Source organism: Microtus pennsylvanicus, chromosome 18 (genome assembly GCF_037038515.1).
Source record: "Microtus pennsylvanicus isolate mMicPen1 chromosome 18, mMicPen1.hap1, whole genome shotgun sequence".
Lineage (NCBI taxonomy): Eukaryota > Metazoa > Chordata > Mammalia > Rodentia > Cricetidae > Microtus > Microtus pennsylvanicus.
The window spans coordinates 5989978-6012404 of record NC_134596.1 but is presented as its reverse complement, the minus strand read 5'-3'; positions in this window follow the sequence as shown (position 1 = coordinate 6012404).

The window sequence follows — 22427 nt, the reverse complement described above, 5'->3', positions numbered from 1 at the left end:
TCTTTCTTTCTTTCTTTCTTTCTTTCTTTCTTTCTTTCTTTCTTTCTTCTTAAAAACTCTGGACTTATTAGTATATTAAATTAGCTCATTCTTCCCGTGAAAAATTGAGAATTTATAAGGGAACAAATAGGTTCGCTTTAATTCCTCCAGATTTAAGTAATTCATTATTAATATTTGATGTGTTTTTCTCTGTATCTAGTATTAGAAATAAAGATGCATGATACACATGATAAATCACATAAATATATATGTAGAACAAAAGTCCTAATTTATATCCAATACACAGTAAACATGTTACTGCCCCTATTTATTTACATGTTTACTTTTATTTTTCTGTATTAATATATGCTAATATTAGCAGAGCATATTTGTTTTTTTTTCCTACCCCTTTGTCTACTTTAGATACAAAATGTGACTTTTTTATGTTTTGTCTTCATGTACATATGTATAATACATGAGTACAGTACCCACTGAGGCCGGAAGAGGGCAGCTGGATCTCTTGGAATTGGAGTTATAGATGATTATGAGCTACCATTTAGATGCTGGAAACTGAACCCTGTGTTTCTGGAAATCAACCAGTGCTCTTAACCTCTGACCCATCTTGTCAGCACAGTTTCCAAATTTTGACATTACAAGTGACGTAATAAAATTACTTTTGTAGAAAAAGTATGGGTTTGCACCACCGTTTCTGTCTTCAATTTTGAGATCTTTAAATAAAATAAAATATCAGGACCTATTTTTTTTTAGTTCTATAGAATCCAACTTTAGAGTTCAGAAAGTAGGACCAGTTTTATTAGGTATTGCCAAGGATATTAAAACTCTCATTTGCTTTGCTCTAAAGCTCTAAGTTTTCAATGCCAAGGGAAATATATAAATCAAAAGAAAAAGACATGCAAATTTGTTAAGAATAAAATCTCCTTGGGAGTTGGAAAGATGGCACAGGAGTTAAGAGCACTGACTACTCTTCCACAGGACCCAGGTTCAATTCCCAGCAGCACTAGGAAATCTGACGCCCTCTTATGGCCTCAGTGAGCACTGCATGCATGTGGTATACATCCATAATGCAGGCATAACACCCATACATATAAAGTAATTAATTAAAAAAATCAAACTGTCTGGTGAGGTAGGTACTATCATTTATTAAAAATAGAAGAATATTTAAAACTCCTGAGTATCAAAATGTGGGTAGCTAACAAAAGCTGCCAAAAAATGTCAACCAAGAGCAAAATAGACCCCTGATAATACTAACTAACCTGAAAACCCAAGGACCATGACGATTCTAAATCACTCAGACTGTTTCTCCCTCCTTCAAAGCTCCTCAATGAAATACGTAGACTCTGCAGGTCAGGTTATCAACCATCATTGATTATTTCTGCTTTAGTGTAACCAGAACATATACTAATCAACAGAGCAAGCTGCGTGAAATGAATCATTTAGAAATGCTGGGGAAATAGGAAATCATGTTCAGCGGATCTGTGTGAGTTCTCCCAGTCCCTGGGATATTACCCTTGTAACAAGCCATGGCTTTGCTATGAAAATTCTCCTTTGTGTGCTTGAGAAGAGCTAGAACATATCAATAATTAGCATAAACACATGCCAAACATTCTCTTTCAACAGCTTGTCAAGAAACTTGCTATGAAAAAGCCCTCACAGAGCTTTCAATATACTCGGAAGTTTTATCAAAGGATAGAATTTATGGATTAATGTTCTATGGTAATTGCTTTTATTACAGTATTGAGGACTTTTCTCTGTCCTAAACTTTACCAAGTCCAAGAAAACTGGCAGAAAATACTCTTCTGGATTTGGAAAAATCTGATTTTGATGAAGGGAATCCCATCTCTGAGAAGGAGTATATAATATCTATCCTACATATTACAAGTAATTAAAAGTACATACCATAATACTGACTTAACTTTAAAAATAAAGAGTGCACCTTACTGAGATATGTTCTTCGAGTGTATCTAGTATTGAAGAAGGGCGCTCCCAAGATCAGTGTCTGGAAACCAAGACTGCCTATGCTTCTTCTAGCTCCATATGGCAAAGATAACATACCCACAACAAAGGAGTTATGATGCCCAAAATTCCTAATGCCTGAGAAACTTGGTTACAATGCTAACGATGGCCTAGAGTGGGTGAATTCTGTAAACATCACTGAAGCTCTTGTTTCTTCCCATAAGTTATTTCCCATCTTGGTAGTTATTTCCCATCTTTCCCAAGACAGTTGATTTTCGCTCGTTATGGTTCACTTATTGGGTCTGGAACAAATTTGATTTTGCTGGGGGAACAAAAATGACCATAATAATACTTGGAAGAGACACTGGCTAATGACAAATGACGTAGGTTTATGTTAATCTCACTGCACAAGAATAAGATTTTTGAGCCAAATTTGACACAACCTTTAATTAAATATTGGCCAGGATGTTGGACTCTGGCAACATCTATTCCCAGGTCCCCAGAAAATGAAAAGGAGTCACATTTTGCAGAGAGTTACAAAGACAACCCATAAGGCCACCGTATTTCCCATCAGGTCCAACCAGGGACAAGCATATCCTGATACACTTACTCTATACCATCCCCTAACACCCACACCCAATCAGGAATAAGCATACACCCTGATGTATTTTCTGCCCGCATACCTCCCTCAAAGATGTGATCAAGCCCATACAGTGCAGTTGGGTGAAACAAACTTATTTAGGGGAGTGAAAACAGGTCATCTGTTAGCTCCCATGAACAATAGCCTCCAGCATTTCAGGAAGTACTTGTCCTTGGGCAAGGTGCTTATAAGCTAGAGGAAATTTTGCTTTATGGATCTCTTAGGCACAGTAATTAAAGCATAATTTGGCTTTCACATTTATTACTGTATTGCTGTATTGTTAGTTATATAGGTATTTTTCCTATCATTTAAGGCATCATTTGAATATGAGTCAGAAGATATCTCAGTCAGAACCTCATGTTACCAACCACACCTCTTACACTTGTTTCATGAGGACAGATCCAGGAGGAATATAGCCAGTGCCCTTACAGAAAAAAAAAAAAAAAAAAAAAAAACGTAGCTTTCCTACCATCGGAGGACAAAGACGAAAGGTGATATCTGTGAATCAGAAGGTCAGCCCACCCCAGATACCAACTCTAGCAACCTGGCCTTCAATTTCCCAGGCTGTAGAACTGCAAGAATGTATTTTTTGTAAAAACACTCACTTTATGCTGATTTACCACAGTGGTCTGACTTCAGGTGTCTGACACTCAACACTGAGGCACAAGGACGAAGGAATTCCAATAAACTGATAAACCTGGGTACACTTGAAACAGAAATCGGGGAGTTTCTTCTGCTCATCTATAGAGTATGACACAGAAATTTGTACTTAAAGTCTGGCAAACCCTGTCATTTGTAATTGTGACACACTCTCTCATTCTATCTTCTGGAAACATGTAGAATAATCCAGATGTCTTCTGTACATGCAATTGCTCTAACATATTTTCATCCACTTTTCTTCTTTGGCAGGTACTAAAGGGTGAAGGATGTAGTCTGTCCTTCTTCTTTCCCTGAGAGCCAGGCTCTTAAAAGTGCCATTCTGAGAAAGCCTGGAGGGAATGTTGTTTGGAACTTTTCAAGGTCACTGAGTTCAGCTGTGGTGCTGAGGACTAGGAGGATGAGATCCTCCACCTTGTCATCTCCCAGACTCCATCTTACACACCGTAGTCTTGATGAGTCACCAAAAATCAGCATTCCACGCTGCCCTCATGTTTCAGAAGGTGAGAACTGCCAAGGTCCTTCTAAGACTAAGATTATCAAATTTAGATTTTTCTCCATGGAGCACAACACAGACTTTATCTCCCATTTATTTCATTTTCTTTCTGTCCATAAAAGTACTTCAAAGTGTGGGAGGCCGTTCAGAGCTTGGTGTGTAAAGTGTTAATCATGAGCTGGCTGCCAAGCTCTGGCTCGTGAGTTACGGACGTTTGTTCCCAGTGCTGTCAGAGATGAGCAGTGTGATCTTGGAGAGAAAGTTAATTAATTTTCCCAAGTGCGTTAGCTTAGCTGAGTATTGATATAAAAGAAAGAACGCTATCAAATGAATTTCTGTGGTTTTTGAAGGGACTTTATTGAAGAAATTTAGAAGTCTAAAGATCACAGCAAAATGGTTTCAGTTATTCCCAATTCACCGTGTCAATAATCCTCAGTCATTAAATCTAAGGGATCTTGAATTTCCCTTTTGTAATATAAATCCAATACACTGAATTTATAAGTCAGAGGTGAACGGTGGCTCAGTAGAATGCAGTGCACTGTCTTCTAAGCCCCAGGCTCGATGCTTTGTTCTCTGTCTGCATTTGCTCGTTGGGCCTTTCAGTCCCAATCTTGTACTTCATCTGCTTTGCCAAGCTCTCCCCTCCTGTGTCATCATCGTGCTGAATTAGGCAGGAACTGAGTAATTATTTAGTTTCCGCTATGTACTAAGAAACCTGCAGATGTTGTTCAAAGCCTTGCTACAGTGTCTGACATGTTTTAAATGTTCAGCGAACCTGTGCCAAATGAATGCTTTCGTGAGCGAGTTTCACGTGATTTCCCGGTGATTATTACGTCACCGACAGCACCAGCTGTTGCTGAGACGTTCTGCTAATTTGGAGCAACGAACAGGATTTTCTTGTGTGGAGGGGGTGGAGAATGGCCCTGCCACATGGGTGCAGTAGCCCCTGGAGGCCAGAAGAGGCCTGTAGATCCCCTGGAGATGGAGTTCCAGGCAGTCCTGAGCTTCCCAGAGTGGGTGCTGGGACACAAACATGAGTACTCTGGAAGACTATTAGTGCCCTTACCCACCACACCATCCCTACAGCACTAAGATCAGTTTCCTCCTAACTGTCTCTTATTTTCTTAGCTTGGAAACTGGTGAAAAACATTTGATAGGATGAGATCATCTTTTTAAAAAAAAATATGGTTTCAATTAAAGAAATTTGTATAGCTTTTTATATCCACCTCCAGCTGAGCATATAGCCCAAACACTATAAATTCTAGATATCTGAAAGAGACAAAATATAGAGAGGGGATCTGAGACAGGTAGGCTGCTCTTCAAGTCCTTCATACCTTGCCATTTTCATCGTGGTCATTATCACCACCACCACCACTACCACCCAGGCCCAGAATCACAACACTGCGCTCACAAAGGCAATACTTATGAGGTCTAAACAGCTAAAAGAAGCAGAACAGGACAGGTCACTCCCACGCCATATCCAGCCTCCCCAGCGAGTCAGATCTCCAATGCCTTTCTCTAGAATCTAGCCTCCTGATTCTCTGACCCTTCCCCTCCACACACCCTTCCAAATCTTCCATACCCAGTCTGGGTCTCACATCCAGTGTCCAGACCTAGTCTGGCTGCTCTGCATCTGTGCAGTAACCCACCTGCAGGAATCTGCCAGAACCCAGAGATCCCTTCCACACTGTATCCACCCTCTCCACCGAGTCAAACCTATACCCACACTCACACACACACAGGAAAGTGGGGGGAGGGGGCTCAAGGGGGAAGGGAAAAGGAATTCTAAAAAGCCTTTAAAAATAAATTGCTATGAATTGGCTTATTAGCAGCAAGAACTCATGTTCAGAGGGCTGTAAATATGAGAGCTCACTGCCAAGGCAGTCCTCAGTATCTAGGAGCTCCTTTTCCCTGCTGTGTGTGAAGAGCTTACTTGGTGGAAACAAAGATTTAGGGCTCTTTTTCTCTCTCCTAGAAGCACCCCTAGTACACTTGTGAGGGCTCTGTCTCGTAACTTCTTCCACACTTCTCTCTTAATACTGTCACAGGATGGTAAGAGTGCCAGAAAGTGCTCTAAAAATTGTGTGTTGATATGGAGGGCCCCAGGAAGGGAAAATATTTAAGATCTCCTAGGTGAACTGGAAGTAGGGGTAGAAGGGAGGGGATGGGAACATGAGGGTCCAGATGGCCAAGTTGGGCGAGTGACAAAGAGGCAAACAATGAAAGAGATATCTTGATAGAGGGAGTCAGTATGGGGTTAGGGAGAACCCTAGTGCTAGGGAAATGCCCAGGAAATCACAAGGATGACCCCAGCTAAGAATCTAAGCAATAGTGGACAGTGTTCTGGGACTGGCCTTCCTCTATATCAGATTAGTGACTACCCTAATTGTCATCATAGAATCTAGATCCAGAAACTGATGGAAGCAGATGCAGTGATCCACACCCAAGCATTGGGCTGAGCGCTTTGAGTTCAGTTGAAGAGAGGGAGGAGGGATCATATGAGCAAGAGCAGTCAGTTCATGACTGGGAAAACCACAGAGACAGCTGACCTGAGCTAGTGGAAGCTCACGAACTCTGGACTGACAGCTGGGGAACCTGCATGGGCCTGAACTAGGCACTCTGAATGTGGTGACAGTTATGTGGCTTCATCTGTTGGAGAGACCCCTAGTGGAACCAGGACTTGTCTGGGTGCACGAATTGGCTGTTTGGAGCCCATTCCCTATAGTGGGATACCTTTCTCAGTCTTGATACAGTGGGGAGGGGAATGGTCCTGCCTCAACTTAGTATACCAGACTTTGTTGACTCCCCAAGGGAGGCCTTACCCCCGCCCCCAGGAGTGGATAGGTGGTGGGATGGGGGCAGAGGTGAGGAGGTAGGAGAAGATTCTGGAGGAAGGGGGAACTGGCATTGGTATGTAAAATAGAAAAAATAAATAAATAAAAAGAGAATTGTGTGTTGCTTTGTTTTTGTTGTGGCTAAATCTTGAAAATCTATTCCTATAGTTGTGAGTCACGCAGTCTGTGGGTTCCCCCTGCTGGCTCATTGACTGTTAGAAGCTTGAACGGCTTACAACCATCTGCTAAATTTCAGTTCTAGAGAGAAAAAGGACACCAGAGGGGATCTTTAGCCTGGAAACCTCCAGTCCCTAAGGGAATGTGGAGGTGGGACAAGCAGTGAGGCATAGTCCCCTGGTCTGCATGCCACACACTTGGAGATTGGTTACTAATGTTTAATATTTCTGGTTTTATAGCAAAGGATGCTGAGAATGAACAGTTATCACTCCGTGGTCCAGCTGTGCTTGTCTGTCTCAGATGGCGCTCAGTCTCAGGAGGTACAATCACCAGTTTACCTGTTCAGCAGCCTCGTGCACCAGTTCTATAGTATACCTGCTTCACCTCTGGATTCCACTGGATGTTTGAGTCTTGGGTTTCTGTTTCAAATCACATTCTCCAAAGTCCACAATGGTTTATTCCGTATCTCATACTACATCTGGTTCCGAGTGCAGATGTATTGTTATTTTGGTGCAAAAGAGAAAATGTACCTGATGGCGGATGCCATGGAAACTCCCGTACAGGACTGCCTATAAAGACACATCTCATGTTGCTTAACGTTCAAATGTATAAAAGTACATTAAAGAAACTGCTTATAATAATAAGACTAATAAACGAAAGCACCTTGCAAGGCTGCTTCACTTTTGAATCCATGTCTGGAGCTGCATCAGGAGAGAACAGAGATTGGTATCTCATAGGGAAATGGCAGAACAAAAAAAGTGTACTGCCTGGGAATGGGATGAAAAGAATAGTTGGGGTCATTTAATCTCATTGAGACCTGACCACTGTAGGTTGGAGTGCAGGAACCCCAAACTTCCTTCACACCAAGATTCAGTGAAAAGCAAAGCCTCGTTCAGTGTGTTATTCGGTGCTATTGAGAAACCTGACGCTGCTGCCATCCGGCTCCTTGATAAGAGAGATCACAGGCACCTGGGAGCTCACAAAGTATTAGTTACGTTTATGCTGCTTGGATATTTGGCATGAAGCAAAGCTCCATTATGGGGATGGGAAATGTCTAAAAACGTAAAATAATAGTATCTGAGAACTCTGCATGATTTTCCTTTCCAAGTTCAGGTCCTTCCCTTCATCTGTCAATCCAGAAAAACCCTCTTTCCTCTATCTTATTGACCTGGCCCTTCTTCTGTGACAAGATTATATGGACTGGCACACTGTGAAGACCTCTGCCTGGTGAGGATTCCTGGGTCTAAACCATGATTCACACTGGGAGGTTGAGACAGAAGTATCAAGAGTTCAAAGCTAGTGTCTACTACATAAGGAGCTCCAGGTCAGTCCTCTTTGAAAAACAACAATAAGAATAAAAATAAATAATAAAAAAACAATGACAAGGCCCGGTACCTCCTCTCTCTTCCTATCCCATCCAGCTTACATCCAGATCCCCCCACCCTCTGTTTCTCTTCCCCCTCCCTTCCCTGGTGGCAGAGAGCCTCCCTGCTCTGCCTGCCTGGGCGCTGGGACTGAACCCGAAGGTGAGTGCAAAGGGGAAGGTGGTAGCTCCTTTGTCTCCATAACCTGCCTGCAGCAAGCAGGGTGGGCCTTTGTTTGGAAGCTAACCAAGCAGCAAGGAGATCGGAACTGGACTCCAGGAGAAACATCACGGGGGAGTGACATCACTTGGAAGGTACATCAGTTGGCAAGAAGACCTGATCCTGTAAAAGAAGATCCATAGGAGAATATTGGAAGGAAGAGATGGGGAGACGCCAATGCAAGAATTCACCCAACAATCTGAAGAACAACACGAAACCACCAGAAGCCAGCGACCTCACAACAGGAGGACATGAACACCTTAATCATGAAGAAGGAGAAAAAACTGACTTCATGACAGTGATTGACACCCTTAAACAGCATATAAAAAACGCCCTTATAGAAATGGATGAGAAGTATAACAGAAAGTTCGAGGAATTGAGTAAATCAGTGAATGATACCCTAGGAAAGCAAGGAAAAACAATCAAGCAGATAATGGAAACAGTTCATGATTTGAAAAATGAAATGGAGGCAAAGAAGAAAACACAAACAGAGGGCCGGCTGGACATGGAAAATCTAGGTAAACGAATAGAGACTACAGAAACAAGCATAACCAGCAGAATACAAGAGATAGAAGAAAGAATCTCAGAGTCTGAGGATAACATAGAGAAAATAAACGCACTGATCAAAGAAAACAGCAAGTCCAACAAACTCTCATCACAAAACATTCAGGAAATATGGGACACAATAAAAAGACCAAACCTAAGAATAATTGGAGTAGAAGAAGGAGAAGAAGTGCAGCTCAACGGTCCAGAAAATATACTTAACAAAATTATAGAAGAAAACTTTCCCAACCTGAAGAAGGATGTACCTATGAAGGTTCAAGAGGCATACAGAACCCCAAATAGGCTGGATCAAAAAAAAACATCCCCTCGCCATATAATAATCAAAACACAAAATATACAGAATAAAGAAAGAATATTAAGAGCCGCAAAGGAAAAAGGCCAACTTACTTATAAAGGTAAACCTATCAGACTTACACCTGACTTCTCTATGGAAACCATGAAAGCCAGAAGGTCCTGGATAGATGTACTGCAAAAACTAAGAGACCATGGATGCAAGCCCAGACTACTATATCCAGCCAAGCTTTCGTTCACCATAAATGGAGAAAACAAAATTTTCCAGGATAAAAACAAATTTAAGCAATACGTAGCCACAAATCCAGCCTTACAGAAAATAATAGAAGGAAAATCACTAACCAAGGAGTCCAACAAAGACCTCAATAACTCAGACATCTAGAGACCCTTCACCAGCGCAACTCAAAGAAGGGAAACACACAAACCCTACTACTTAAAAAGTGACCGGAGTTAACAACCACTGGTCATTAATATCACTTAATGTCAATGGACTCAACTCACCTATAAAAAGGCACAGGCTAAGAGACTGGATACGAAAACAGGATCCAACATTCTGCTGTCTACAAGAAACACACCTCAACCACAAAGACAGGCACCTACTCAGAGTAAAGGGCTGGGAAAAGGCTTATCAAGCAAATGGACCTAAGAAACAAGCAGGTGTGGCCATACTAATTTCTAACAAAGTTGACTTCAAACTTAAATCAATCAAAAGAGATGGAGAGGGACATTTTATACTCATAACAGGAAAAATTCATCAGGAAGAAATCTCAATCCTGAATATCTATGCCCCTAATATAAAAGCACCCACGTATGTAAAAGAAACATTGCTAAAATTCAAGGCAGCCATCAAACCGCACACATTAATAGTAGGAGACTTCAACACTCCTCTTTCACCAATGGACAGGTCAATCAGACAGAAACCTAACAGAGAAATTAGAGAATTAATGGAGGTAATGAAGCAAATGGACTTAACAGACATCTATAGAATATTCCACCCAAATAGGAAAGAATATACCTTTTTCTCTGCAGCTCATGGAACCTTCTCGAAAATTGACCACATACTTGGTAACAAAGCTAACTTACACAGCTACAAAAAAATATTACTAACCACCTGTGTCTTATCAGACCACCATGGATTAAAGTTAGAATTCAACAACAATGCTACCCCCAGAAAGCCTACAAACTCATGGAAACTGAACAGTCAACTACTGAACCATACCTGGATTAAGGAGGAAATAAAGAAAGAAATTAAAGTCTTCCTTGAATTCAATGAAAATAAAGAAACAACATACTCGAACTTATGGGACACTATGAAAGCAGTCCTGAGAGGAAAGTTCATAGCACTAAGTGCCCACTTAAAGAAAACAGAGAAAGCACATATTGGAGACTTAACAGCCCACCTGAAAGCTCTAGAAAAAAAAGAAGCAGACTCACCTAGGAGGAGTAGAAGACTGGAAATAATCAAACTGAGGGCTGAAATCAACAAAATAGAAACACAAAAAACAATCCAAAGAATCAATGAATCAAGAAGCTGGTTCCTGGAAAAAATCAACAAGATTGACAAACCCCTATCCAAACTAATCAAACGGCAGAGAGAAAATTTGCAAATTAATAAGATCAGAAATGAAAAGGGGGACATAACCACAAACACAGAGGAAATTCAGAGAGTCATTAGATCTTACTACAAAAGCTTGTATGCCACTAAACTGGAAAATGTAAAAGAAATGGACACTTTCTTAGATAAATACAATTTACCAAAATTAAATCAGGACCAGGTGAACAAGCTAAACAGACCTGTCAGTCGCGAAGAACTAGAAGCTGTTATCAAAAACCTCCCTACCAAAAAAAGCCCAGGGCCAGATGGTTTCAATGCGGAATTCTACCAGAACTTCCAAGAAGACCTAATACCTATACTCCTCAATGTATTCCACAATATAGAAACAGAAGGGTCATTACCAAATTCCTTTTATGAAGCTACAGTTACTCTGATACCAAAACCACACAAAGACTCAACCAGGAAAGAGAATTACAGGCCGATCTCACTCATGAATATCGACGCAAAAATCCTCAACAAAATACTGGCAAACCGAATCCAAGAACACATCCGAAAAATTATCCATTATGATCAAGTAGGCTTCATTCCTGAGATGCAGGGCTGGTTCAACATACGAAAATCTATCAATGTAATCCATCATATAAATAAACTGAAAGAAAAAAACCATATGATCATTTCATTAGATGCTGAAAAAGCATTTGACAAAATTCAACATCCATTTATGTTAAAAGTCTTGGAGAGATTAGGGATACAAGGGTCATACCTAAATATAATAAAAGCTATATACAGCAAGCCGACAGCTAACATCAAATTAAATGGAGAGAAACTCAAAGCCATCCCGCTTAACTCAGGAACGCGACAAGGCTGCCCACTTTCGCCATACCTCTTCAATATAGTGCTGGAAGTTCTAGCAATAGCAATAAGACAGCATAATGGGATCAAGGGGATTCGAATTGGAAATGAAGAAGTTAAACTTTCGTTATTCGCAGATGATATGATAGTGTACATAAGCGACCCCCAAAATTCCGCCAAAGAACTTTTACAGCTGATAAACAGCTTTAGTAATGTGGCAGGATACAAGATCAACTCCAAAAAATCAGTCGCCCTCCTATACTCAAAGGATATGGAAGCAGAGAGGGAAATCAGAGAAGCTTCTCCATTCACGATAGCCACAAACAGCATAAAATATCTTGGGGTAAATCTAACCAAGGAAGTGAAAGATCTATTTGACAAGAACTTTAAGGCATTGAAGAAAGAAATTGAAGAGGATACCAAAAAATGGATGGACATCCCTTGCTCTTGGATTGGGAGGATTAACATAGTAAAAATGGCAATTCTACCAAAGGCAATTTATAGATTCAATGCAATCCCCATCAAGATCCCATCAAAATTCTTCACAGATCTGGAGAGGACAATAATCAACTTTATATGGAAAAACAAAAAACCCAGGATAGCCAAAACAATCCTATACAATAAAGGATCTTCTGGAGGCATTACCATCCCTGACTTCAAACTCTATTACAGAGCTACAGTAATGAAAACAGGGTGGTACTGGCATAAAAACAGAGAAGTCGACCAATGGAATCGTATAGAAGACCCGGACTTTATCCCACAAACCTATGAACACCTCATTTTCGATAAAGGAGCTAAAAGTTTACATTGGAAGAAAGAAAGCATCTTCAACAAATGGTGCTGGCACAACTGGATGTCAACCTGTAGAAGAATGAAAATAGACCCATATCTATCACCGTGCACAAAACTCAAGTCCAAATGGATTAAAGACCTCAATATCAGCCCGAAAACACTGAACCTGATAGAAGAGAAAGTGGGCAATACCCTACAACAGATGGGCACAGGCGATCGCTTCTTAGGTATAACCCCAGAAGCACAGACATTAAGGGCAACATTGAATAAATGGGACCTACTAAAACTGAGAAGCTTCTGTAAAGCAAAGGACACTGTCACTAAGACACAAAGGCAACCTACTGACTGGGAGAAGATCTTCACCAACCCCGCAACAGACAAAGGTCTGATCTCCAAAATATATAGAGAACTCAAGAAACTAGACTTTAAAATGCTAATTAACCCAATTAAAAAATGGGGCGCTGAACTGAACAGAGAATTCTCAACAGAAGAAGTTCAAATGACCAAAAGACACTTAAGGTCATGCTCAACCTCCTTAGCGATCAGGGAAATGCAAATCAAAACAACTTTGAGATATCATCTTACACCTGTAAGATTGGCTAAAGTCAAAAACACCAAGGATAGCCTTTGCTGGAGAGGCTGTGGAGGAAGGGGTACCCTCATCCATTGCTGGTGGGAATGCAATCTTGTGCAACCACTGTGGAAGTCAGTGTTTCGGTTTCTCCGGAAATTCGGGATCAACCTACCCCTGGACCCAGCAATACCACTCTTGGGAATTTACCCAAGAGATGCTCTATCACATGTCAAAAGCATTTGTTCAACTATGTTCATAGCAGTATTATTTGTAATAGCCAGAACCTGGAAACAACCTAGATGCCCTTCAATGGAAGAATGGATGAAGAAAGTATGGAATATATACACACTAGAGTACTACGTTGCGGTAAAAAACAATGACTTCTCGAATTTTGCATGCAAATGGATGGAAATAGAAAACACTATCCTGAGTGAGGTATCCCAGGCCCAAAAAGACGAACATGGGATGTACTCACTCATAATTGGTTTCTAGCCATAAATAGGGTTCACGGAGTCTACAATAGGTGAATCTAAAGAAGCTAAGTAAGAAGGTGATCCCAAGGAAAAACATATAGTTATCCTCTTGGATAAGGGAAGTAGACAAAATTGCCGGGGGGAAAAGTGGGATCTTGGGGGTGGGGTGGGATGGGGGTTAGGGGAGATGGGGAGAGAAAAGGTAGAAGGGAAGGAGGGTGGACTTGGGGAAACAGGAGGATCGGGATAAAGGAAGGTTGGATAGGGGAGCACGGAACCACAATTCTTAGTTAAGGGACCCACTTTAGGGTGGGCAGGAGACTTGACCCTAGAGGGGCTCCCAGGTGCCCAAGCTGAGGTCCCCAGTTAGTTCCCTGGGCAGCTGAGGATAGGGAACCTGAAATGACCCTACCCTAGAGCAATACTGACGAATATATTGCATACCATCCTAGAACTTGCATCTGGCGATGGATGGAGATAGAGACAGAGACCCACACTGGAGCACTGGACTGAGCTCCCAAGGTCCCAATGAGGAGCAGAAGGAGTGAGAACATGAGCAAAGATGTCGGGACCACGAGGAGTGCACCCACCCACTGAGACAGTGGAGATGATCTACTGGGAGCTCACCAAGGCCAGCTGGACTGTTACCAGAAAAAGCATGGGATAAAACTGGACTCTCGGAACATGGCGAACAATGAGGGCTGATGAGACGCCAAGGACAATGGCACGCGGTTTTGATCCTATGCAATGTGCTGGCTTGGTGGGAGCCTAGCCAGTCTGGATGTTCACCTTCCTAGATATGGATGGAGGGGGGAGGACCTAGGACGTACCACAGGGCAGGGAACCCTGACAGCTCTTTGGACTGGAAAGGGAGGGGGAGAGGAGTGGGGAGAAGGGGAGAGGGGTGGGAGGAGGGGGAGAAGAGTGGGAGGAGGGGGAGGGAAATGGGAGGCTGGTGGGAGGAGGTGGAAATTTGTTTTTTTTTCTTTTCTTTATCCTCCTTTTATCAATAAAAAAATTAAAAAAAAAAAAAAAAAAAAAAAAACAATGACAAAAGCAAACTGTGACTCGGCCACTGAGGAGCTCTTGGGTTAGCTCCTAATGCTGGTAAAACATCATTTTGAAAAACATGAAAATGTGTTATTTCTCTTTGGTGACTACTATATCATAATATATTTATGCTTGTGCATGAAATCACTTGAGTGTGTTTTCCATGTACAATATTTTAAATGACAAACGAAAACCGTGGCAAGCCCGGCTCATGTACAAGTATTAAGTACAACTCAACTGTGAGCAAAGCTATGCTTCGAGATTTGCCTTTGCGTGAGGAGGATCTTGCACACTGACCTCCTGTTTTTTTGAAAAAGCCAGTGAACTAAAACCTAAAAGTTGAAACCATGCAATGAATAACCAACATCATAGGTTAGCTGGCTGGCCTGAGCCAATGACACAGACACCAGGCAGTTGGTGTCCGAGGGAAACAGCTGCTTAGGTCACATTTGCTTGAAAGACCACACAAGTCCCCAGGGCTCAACACACCATGTGTGTCCCACAGGATGAGTGTGCTCCAGGTGTGAAGGGATCATGAGTGTCTTCTTACATTGATATTCATGCCCTGGTCCTTTTGAACAATGCAGAATTCATCTAAGGATATTCTATAGGATGTTACGTGGCTCTTTAAAGAGAAACAAAGGAGATGGGGGAGGGTGCCCATAGTTATTTGGAGTCTATTGAATGAAATAAAAGTATGGCAAAAGCGATTCTTCCAAGGCTTTTACCCTCTTGATGTGCAATGTATTCTGTGAATTTACAAAAGATGGCAGCTGCGTTTGTACTTAATGAGATTTGGTGGCATGTACTAAGGTCATTCAGAACTGTATTAGGGCAATTTTGATTACTGTGGCACTGAGAACCTTCCTTTGCATTTCAAGGTCAGACACCATGAATGATAACTGCCTTCAAGTAGGTAGAGCAACCCCACCTAGCGAGAATGGCGGTCACTGCTAACAGCCTCTCCTTGGTATCAGAGCAGACCAACACTTCCCAGAGAGATGGGACTAGTGTGCGTTTGATGTAGACAGTAAGCTTGATCTAGAGAGACAGTTCAAAATTACAGATGATGCCTGGACTTTCAGAAGATCAGGGATTGGCTCTCAGAATTCACATTAGGCGACCCACAACCACCTGCAACTCCAGCTCCATGGGATCCATCAACTCTTCTGCCCTCCATGGGGACCAGCACTCATGTACAGATGCACACAAGTAAATACATGAAGAGAAAAAAATAGGTAAATCATAAAAGGAAAGCAAACTTGCACTAACCAGCACCCCTCCATGTGCGCATTTCTCTTTACCGGGAGCTCAGTGATGACTACATTATTCCAATATCTGTAATGAAGTTGGGGAAGTGGAAGAAATATACTCAGACTGAGTCAGATGACCACGTTCACCTTCATGGCTTAGAGCCATTTCCTCAAATACTAAAATAAACGTGTAATCAAAGTCCTATCTTAAAGGGCAAAGCCCTTGTGTGGCTTCTGTCCACCCACTGGGAGTGGAGCCCGGATTCTGACCAAGGAAGGAACATACAAGTACATAGAGACTGAAATAAACCTGAGTCTTCTACATGGCCACACAGACGGGGTGAGCCCTATCTGTCATCCCAGCTTTTGGAGGTAAAAGCAGGAGGATCCCTGGTTAACCATCATTTCTCTCTCTCTCTCTCTCTCTCTCTCTCTCTCTCTCTCTCTCTCTCTCTCTCTCTCTCTCTCTTCCAAAACAGGGTTTCCCTGATTGTGCTGAAACTCACTCTGTAGACAAGGCTGACCTTGAACTCACAGAGATCCATCTGGCTCGAATTGTTTGCAATTTAAAAAAAAAATTAAATCAAACTCAGAGGAGGCCTACCCCTTTCTGAACAGAACCAAAGGAGTAGAATGCAGAGGAATAAGGCGGGAAGGTGGGAGAAAGGGAGGGAGCCGGGGGAGCTGCTGCCAGGATGTAAAATAAATGAATCACATGGACAAAATGTAAAAAGATTAAATCAAAATATTAAAAATCAAAAACCCATCCAACTAGCTCTGCCATTATCTCTACCTCCATACTGTGAAGTCCACGCTCCACATTTTCACACAGGTTTTCTTATACTGTCAACGTCTCTGGCTTTCACCCATGTTTACTGCCTTGTATACAGGCCATGATCAGGACTTCATCGCTCAATACAGGAAAGGAGGGAAAGACAAGAGCGTTGAAGCCATATTCTGCAGACCTTTTCCCCCAGGAAGCGCTCCTGAACCCCTTACAAAGCCAGCTGAGTCACCTTGGGGGAAGCTGTTGGAGTCTCAGTCTCCTCTCTGAAATAGAACTCCTAAAAATACCTCCCTCATGGACTACAGATGACATGAGATCCGCTACTGCTGGCCCTGGCATATTACTCAGTGTTTGGTGGTGGTGGAAGCTTCTGTCCCCATTATTAATAGTAACCAGGGCAGGGATTCTGAACGTTACACCAAGACTCCAGAAAGAAAACTCCGTTAAATTAGCTCTACACTTGGCTTAGATTCAGAATGCAGGTCTACATCAAAAACAAGCCAATGAAATAAAGCAGGATAAAAATCAATAAACCAGCTTTAGACCCAATTACTGTTCCCCGAAAGGACAACCAAAAAATACAAAAAAATAAATAAAACCTTACCAGAGACCCAATGCTCCCTTCACCTTGGTATAGATAGGGAGAGTATCAGATTCCCATGGGCACTTGCTCTAAGCCATGCTTCTCACACCCCCTGAATCCTTAGACATAAAGATGCCAATATTGTTTCCTTCTCACCTTAACACAGCGAGGTCTGCAGAGGTTGTCTTATAGGTGTTTACCCACTTAGACAGCAGGAGAAAAAAGAATTCTGTCTCTTTACTGCCTACACACTGCCCAGCCCTTCTCTTGGGTTTGGTTGTTTCTTTTTTTTTTGTTTTTGTTTTTGTTTTTGTTTTTTCAAGACAGGGTTTCTCTGTGGCTTTGGAGCCTGTCCTGGAACTAGCTCTGTAGACCAGGCTGGTCTCGAACTCACAGAGATCCGCCTGCCTCTGCCTCCCGAGTGCTGGGATTAAAGGCATGCGCCACCATCGCCCTGTGGGTTTGGTTGTTTCTTAAGGCATTTTCAGAAGCCAGAGTTTAGATGCTTACAGTCCCAGGAGTCACACATCTCTTGCCATTATGCTGAGGAAAACCTGCCCCTGACTCTCACTGCCCACATCCACTCTGCTTGTCTCTAGGTAAGCTGAAGTCTTCCTTCTTATTTTCCTCTATGGATTTTTTTTTCTCATTACACCCAGAACCCAAGTGACTCCTCTCTCTGTCTCCTTGAGAGACAGAGGATTTCATCTTCAAAACTTTCCAGAATGTGAAGAGACACATAGAGATCCTGGAGGACATCAGGGAATAGCAAGCCAAGCAAGTGCTTACGCTTCTGTCAGCAGATTTTCTGACGTCCTTGTTCTACCACTGTTAAAAAGGTGAAAAGGGCAGTTAGGGAGGTGTTGGGCCCAGACAGAATCCTTCAGTTGTTAGTCTGAGGTGAACTGGAATCACCTGAGCCATGGTGGAGAATTATATCAGATTGACTTGGTTGAGAAGTACCACCCACTATGAAGAGATCATTCCCTGACTGGGATCCTAGATTGGATAAATAAAGAAGCATGCTGAACACTGGAGTCAACCTTTCTTTGCTTCTGGGTCATGGGCATTACGTAAACAACTGCTTCAGGCTTCTGCCATGTTGACTTCCCTGCCAGGATAGACTGTATCCTTGAACTATGAATCAAAATAAGACCTTTCTCCCTTATGTTTCCTTTGTTGGGGTGTTTTACTGGGGCAACAAAAACCAACACGAAGATACTCATTTTACTACAAATACATAACTCCCTGCTTTTAATCTCTGAATTCTTTGATAGGGTTTCTAGCTGATAAAGGTCTTCATGCTATCTCATCGTTAGCCTTGTTCTTGATGCATCCTTTTGAAGGCTTATCCATCCTAGATCCTCAAGACTTGTGAGAGGAATATGCGGTGATGTAACCAGTTTCTCAGCAAAGTCTAGGATGAAAACAATCACAAGTCACAATAAAACAGGAGCAGAGATAGGATCCAAACTCTAATGTCGTTATGAACATTAAATGAGAAGTCTGATGTTAATGTTAGCATTGTGCCTAAGGGTCCATAAGGGTTTACTCTCAGCATATGACAAAATCTTCTCTTGATAGTAACCATGCAGTTTCTCCCTCCAGTAATGAATTTGTTTGTCTGTTTGAGACATGGTTTCTCTGTAGAAAGGTCCCAACTATCCTGGAACTTGCTTCGTAGACCAGGCTGAGCTCAAACTCATAGAGATCTGACTGATTTTGCCACCCCAGTGCTGGAATTAAGGGTCTGTGCTACCACTGGTCAGTTTCCAATAAAGAATTTGAACCTCCCCAAAACATCCTTCTCCCCATGACAGTATGCACTAAAAGTTCTTAATAGAAAAATATATTAGTTTATCTGTCTACTTTGGTTCCAGTTGGTATGAATTTAAAATGAAATTAATACAGAGAAATTCCTATTAACTTAAAACTGTTTCTATTTAAGATTTATTTTATTAATTTTGCTTGTTTATCTGTGTGTGGATATGTGCACTTGAGTTCAGGTATCTGGATAGATCAGACGATGACATTGGATTGCCGGGAGCAAAGACCTGTACGTGGTTATTGCCATCTTAGTCACAAATTAAGTAAAATATTTACCTGTGTCACCTCTGTAAGGCAAGTTCCAGGCCTAGGGTACTACCCTTATCTCCCTGTGAATTAAGAGTGCTCCAGAAGTAATTAGCATTTCCCCCTGTAAATATTTACAGACCCTCGGCATCTCCTAATCTCTTCCTATCAGCCAGGGAGTCTCCAGACCTGACATTCCAGCATCCTACCATTCTCCCTGCCATTTTGCTATATAATGCTCCTGAGAAAAAAATAAAGTCAGCAGCTTGACCAGAACGCAGACTTGCTGTCCATTTCTCGTGTCTTTTGCCCCCTTTCATTCCTCTTCCTTCAAGGTTTGTGCTGTGCTCCCATCCATGGCCCACTGGTCAGGACAGAAAATGGAGATAAAGTCACTTTGTGCCACCCAACATGGGTGCTGGGAACTGATGGATATTCAGAAAGAGCATCAAGTGCTTTAAACTCTGAGCCATCTCTCTCTGGCTTCAAGGAGGGCTTCTTAGCCAAGTATTGCAATTTATTCTTTCTTTTGTCTTACTTGACTTGTGTATTCAAAATAAACAAAAGACCTCAAAAGGAAAGGGTGCTTACAAAGCTCTGCTTTCTGAGTGTCTGTTAGCCTGACTCAGGAAAAAAGTCAACACACTCAGACTTATATAGTTTCTGTTTCCGAAATGATCCTGTATAAATGGAATAATATTGAGCTGTACATATACAGTGGTTCTAAGAAACACGTTTTTACTAAAATTTAGACTCAGAAGACTATACTCTCCAGTACATTAAATCTAAGTAGGTAACTGACTGCTTGAGTGTCTTTGAATACACATATACCCTCACGGAGCTATAGATGTTCAACTGCTATTAAACTCCAAGTGAAACACTGCATAAAACTTAATGATATTATTAAATGGTTATTGTCAATACAATAATAATAACAAGACATTCCTTGGAACACTCAGTTGCTACTAAAAGCCATAGCAAGAAGCTCCAAAAGAACCACAAATTCAAGATGAAGTTCTGATTCCCTAAACATTATGAGCCAAAAATAAACAGGGCAACAGAAGGAACGAGTTAGAGCCTCTCACAGCACTCCAGTCATTCCTAATTCTGAGATGATTACAGGAAAGAAATGTTTTGAAAGTTGTCCTGGCCAAGACAGCAGGCAGAGGGCTGCATTTTGCCCTGTTTAAGACAGAGTCTCATTCTATTGTCCAGTACCAGACTCACTATGTAGCCTAGCCTGGCCTTAAACTCATAGGAATCTTCCTGCCTCAGCATCCTGAGTGCTTGGATGACAGCTATGAGCCAGCATGCTTGACTTAGAAGTTGGTTGTGTTCCACAACTAGTATCAGCAATAGAGCAGAGTGGGGGTAAGTCCTTCCACTCAGCTCCACTGAGACAGAGTACATTTGGTTTAAGGAGTGGGATGATAGCATCAAAGGCCTTCATGACTAATCCATATTGCTTAAAATAATTACTTATGCTTGATTCTTCTTACATGGGCTGGCTTTACAACTTAGAGAATAAAACAGCTACTGGAGTGTAACATTAAGGGTTCTGTAACATGAGGAGCCTGCTTGTTGGTGGGGTTTTTGTCCAGCCTGGTACCCCACAACTGTTTAGCCCCAAAGAAAATAACACATAGATCTCCATAAATTTTAAGCTGATTAGCCCATTAGCTCTAGCCTCTCATTGGCTAACTCTCACATCTTGATTAACCCATTTTTCTGATCTATTTAGCCACGTGGCTCAGTACCTTTTTCAGTGGGGCAGATCACATCCTGTTGCTTCGGTGGTCTGGGCAGGACTGGGAGGAATCAGCTTCCTCCTTCCCAGAACTCTCCTGTACTCATTGTATAATTTCTACTTCCTGTCTGCTTTTCTCGCCTATACTTCCTGCCTGGCCAATAGGCGTTTATTTAAAACATGACTGACAGAATACAGACAATTCTCCCGCACCACTAGAGTAAGACATCTACCCTCCTGCAAACACTGGCAGATGGAGTGGCATCTCACTTGGTACCATCCAGCAAAAGGGAAACTTCCCCATCTTGAGAGAGGTATTGTTTTGGTCACAAAAGCAGGAGGCAAATTTTTAGATTTACCTCCCAAAGGGATAGGAAATGATTTAGGATTGCAACTTTTCTAAAATAAATAATAGCAGCGAAGGGAAGTGGCAGTCTAGCATCAATCAAATTGAGCAGATTTGACGACTTTGATCACAAGACAATGGGCCATGCTAGTCAGAGTCTGTTCTTTGGCAACCCCCCCCCACACACACACACATAAAGACCTCGTAGGGATGATGTCAGAAAGCTACATCACAGAGACAACAATATCTGAGCATGCCCGAAGGATGACTAATGTCCCAGGAAAGCCTCAGACATGTCCTCACATCCTGCACTTAGGTTTAAGAAATGAACACACAGCCGGGCGGTGGTGGCGCACACCTTTAATCCCAGCACTCGGGAAGCAGAGGCAGGCAGATCTCTGTGAGTTCGAGACCAGCCTGGTCTACAGAGCTAGTTCCAGGACAGGCTCCAAAGCCACAGAGAAACCCTGTCTCGAAAAACCAAAAAAAAAAAAAAAAAGAAAAAAAAAGAAATGAACACACATTTTCAAGGATAAAAATTTTGACCTAATTTCACCTCAAAAATAAGTGCTTGGAGTCTGCTGCAGACTGGGAGGTTTATCTGGAGATCTTAGTTTTATTGTGTTACTTATATTTTACTGCATGGCTGAAAAGATTTTCTGTGAGTAAACATGCACTTGTTTGTAATATACAATGTACTTTTGTCTAAATGTATCTTTGGGATAGTAAATCAAGTTTAAGTATCTAAGGCATATTGACAATTTTTTTTGTTTGTTTTTAGAAACAGGGTTTCTCTGTAACTTTGGAGCCTGTCCTGGAACTAGCTCTTGTAGACCAGGCTGGCCTCGAACTCACAGAGATCCACCTGCCTCCGCCTCCCAATTGCTGGGATTAGCATGAACCACCTTGGTAGCATCAACTGTCAAGGCATTTAGCATGAATAACAAGTTTTCCAAATGCTTAGGCTCGGTAACCTGGTAAAAAGCTAGGCCCTGATCTGGACAGGCCCTATGTATACACGCGTGTGTGTACATATGTGTATGTGTTGTTATGCCCACATCACAAGTCACCCAAAGACCATTGAGAGTCTGAGTTCATATGCAAATACAAAGAGCCTTTACTGAATGCTCGAGCTGGGGCTCTCATC